Here is a 4,218-nt window from a genome sequence, read left to right as displayed (position 1 = left end):
ATACAGAAAATAATATTAAATCCAATGATTTCAGCACCAAGGACACCATAAGCAAAATAGGATTAATAGAATTCTTGAAAAAATGAAAAAGACAATTATGTATGATAGTCATCTACTTAAATAATTTTTAAAAGACTATCATCACTGCTTGTCATACATATGATTTCTATTTTTGATGAAAATTTTGATCTTCTGAAAAATGAAAAATGAACCATTGCATATCTTTCATATTTTTCAGTCGTACATGTTATTATGAAAATAATGCCAAATCTGATAGAGATATGTCTATTCTTGGATATCATTCATCAAGCAATGCATATAGAATATTCAATGAAAAGATTTTAGTTGCAGAAATATCAAGTCATTTTATTCTTTATGAGACTAATGATTTATTATCAAGATACTAAGATCAAATTATATATGTATATGGTTAATCTTTTACATATAACAATATGAAAACTTGTTAATAATTATAACAAAATTGAGTTTTTTCAGAAATGCACTTAATGAAGAAAAATTGATAACTACTAAAAGACTGAATCAAGAAAAGATGAAATAGATCTTGATTCTTGCATGATTAAAAGTAAAGATCACCACTATCATTTGCTTGACTCATGAGCTTTATATTCTGTCAAATGAATGTGTAGAATTCACTCCTATGTGGTTATTTCATTAAAAAGTAGATCTATGTCAAATAACCACCATATTTAAAAATTACACATTACATATATGATAAAGCAATATGTGATTTAAAACAAGCATCAAAAGCTTGATATATAAAAGCTTAGGTAACCTTGTTGATAGAAAGTAATAGTGATAAATCTATGCATCAAAAAGAAGAATCTATGATATCTTGCTTGCTCATAGCACACATTGATGGCATCATTTTTGTTCTACCAATAAAAATTTATATGAATAGTTATATTGCAAGGTGAGTTTGAAATATGATGAATGAATTAACATCTTCTCTCAAACTCCAAATTAAGACAAACAGAAAAGGGGATCTTCATTGACCAACGTTAGTCCACAAGAAAACTCTTATGGAAGATTGGCGTGAAGAAGGTATATCTATGACCCCATCTTGTAGAAATTGTAAAGGATGAGCAAAGTAGATCTATTGTTTAAAGGTGTATTAAAGCATGATAGAATAATTATTTTATCATACAGCTAGTAGACCAGATTGTATGCTCATTATGTGACCTTGTGCAAGACTTCAATCTAACTTTAATTAATCATATTTTATTGATAACAAATACGTCATAATCTGAATTTTGATAGAAACAAACGTTTAAGATAAGTTGATTAAAACTTGGTTAACACATCTTATTGATAATTATCTTAAGCAAATAGAATCTAAACTAAATTGAGTTGACCTTGATAAATCTGTCTATTGCCTCACATGCTTGTCCTTGAACTATCTTGGTTAATGAATCTATCTCTTTAGTTCAAGTGATATGTGCTTGCTTATATTTAGGCAATCTCTTGAGTAAAGTGACTCAACATGCAACTATTGTCATATCTTATATTGAGTCATCTAGTTAAAAATATATATGTTGGATGAATGCTTTGTATCTTAAAGAAACTAATGATCTTCCTTCAAGAAAGAAAAATGAGAAATTTCAACTTGAAGGATATCTTCATGTAAGATACACTAAAGATTCACATGCAAACAAAAGAAAGGATCTTCTTCAGCCAAAAGTTCACACATAAGAAATCTAGTTTGGCTTGAAGAACATATAATGAATAGGTAATTTAGATACCTTTCTCACAAATTAGTTGAGCAAAGTCAGTAACTTAAACCTTATTATGGCATGATTAAATTCTTTAATTATTAATTTTTGATATCATGTCTATATGTGTATTGACTGACTTATACTTTTAGAAATTATTTCATGGTTTGCCCAAACTAAAATATATCTTTGCCTATGTCATAACCATGAAATACACAAGTATATGCTTAAAATTTTGATGTAAAATAACTTGTGAGAAGTTATGAATCCTTGAGCACAATGAAAATGTTGTTTGCATAATATACATCTATATGATACATAAGATTATCTCTTTATTCTACTCTTTCATGTAAATTACTTGAGAATGACAAAAAGAGAGAGAGATAAAGAAAAGAAAATGGACATTGTTCAAGAGATGAAAAATCTGAGCAAAGGCAAGTACTTCAATCTTAAGGAAAAGCAAAACAAGCATAATATATTCGGCACATTTGGAAGGGATAAAATCTATAATTAATTACACTCAAACAGGGAGAGTTTGGAGTGAACATTTTAACCTTTCTATATTGCTCATCATAGGGATGGTGCCAATGGGGAGGCTAGTGGTAGTACCCGGCACTATTTGACCCAACTATTCGGTGTAGGGCATATTAGGGACGGCACAAGAGGGAGGCTAGTGGTAGTACCTCGTGCCCCTTTCCAACTCCACCGGATAGGGAGCAAATAGAGTATAGAGCATAAGAAAGTAAAAATGAAAGACAAAGTTAATAAAAGTATATAAGAAGAATCAAGTCAATTTTATAAACACTTGAAAACATACTTTAAGGATGAAATCAGTGCAAGATTATATATAAATAGGGGGAGTTTATTTGAAAAGGAATAGATTTTGATTCTTGACATGCTTGTTCTTAGTATTTTAATGCATGACTCAACACATGATATATTTTGCATATGGTATGATGTCTTGATTTATGGGTTCTCAATATTTTGTAATGCTCCATGCTTGGACAACTTGATTGAATGTTTGGAATATTACATAAAATTTTTGTTTGGTATTATTGAAAAGAAATTTTCAGATTGGTTGTTAACAATCATCATTAAAACCTGAAAGTTGAATAAAGGAGAAGAGAAGGATATCTCTATTTAGGAAAAATAAATTGATTCTGTTCTATCCTTCAACTTGCCTAAATTTGGTATATAATGTTCAAATTCGTACCAAAACTCAACATTTAATATAAAGATTCTGAATATGCTCTTATATGTTTGAAATATGTATTTTCAATCGTAATGATTTAAGATGAGCTATAATGTGGAAGATACATATCTCAAATTATGATTTTGAAAGCCTCAATTGAAAATCCTATGTAATTCAGAATCTGATTTTGTATACAAGTTTAAACTCAATATGATTTCTAAATAAAATCTTAATATAAGAAAAATAGAATTAAAATTTTGATGCCTTGGTTGATTGCTCCGATACGCATCCGAAATATATCATTTCTTATCTTTAAAGTGTACTAATATTGGTCCAAATGATGTGTCTTTCGATGATTTTGATTGCAAACAAAAATTTCTAAATATATGATCTTATCTTGATATTAAAAAGATTTATTGTGTTTCATATATACATTGGTGAAAAACTATGATTAAGAAATTGAGTTCTATAAATATATATACCTCAATGATCATCTATATGTTTTTCTCTCCTACATTCTTAAAGACTTCCATTAGAATATATATATAGAGTGAATGATCTTAAAGCTAGAAATATTTCAGCTCACTCAAATGATTCTTAAAAGAAAGAAAATGTAAATGTTTTTGGAAGAAACTGAGCTACAAATGAATCATTTTCTGATTAATATTTCTATACATTTTCTCTAAGATTAGGAGAAAGCATAACTTGTGCTTAAAAGATTAAAAAGGGTGATTGCTATAAATTTTGAATAATTCTTGATCACTCTACATTCTCGATATCATAGAATTTCAGTTTTATTCACGCTTGTCATTAAAATCTGAAATTCAACAAAAGAAAAGAATGATTGAAGAGGAATGCATCTTTTGAGGGGGAGCTTTAGATATCTTATCCTAAAGTTACTTTAATTTGATGCATACCTTGATTTTTATGGATTGATTTTGATGAACATCCTTATATTGCAATACATGCTTTAATTATAAGTTTATACCTTAAGATGAGTTCTATAAAGGTTGTCCTATCTCAAACCTTGAGTCTTATGAAAATAAGCTGAAACTTATAGAAAACATATTTTTGAGATTGACAATTTTATTGAACATTATCTTAGGATTCTAAACTCTTAAATGGAATGATCAATTGAGGGGGAGAAAGAAAATTTCAGAAGGAGAGGTCTTATGGAACTTAATCGCATAAATCTATAACTAAAGGAGAGAGAAAGAATACTAAATGAAAAGTGATTCTAATACTCTCCAATATGTATCATCTGAAATTTAAATCTGAAAATCTTTATGATACACC

Source organism: Phoenix dactylifera, unplaced genomic scaffold (assembly GCF_009389715.1).
Source record: "Phoenix dactylifera cultivar Barhee BC4 unplaced genomic scaffold, palm_55x_up_171113_PBpolish2nd_filt_p 001312F, whole genome shotgun sequence".
NCBI classification, from domain to species: domain Eukaryota; kingdom Viridiplantae; phylum Streptophyta; class Magnoliopsida; order Arecales; family Arecaceae; genus Phoenix; species Phoenix dactylifera.
This window is presented reverse-complemented; position numbering follows the sequence as displayed.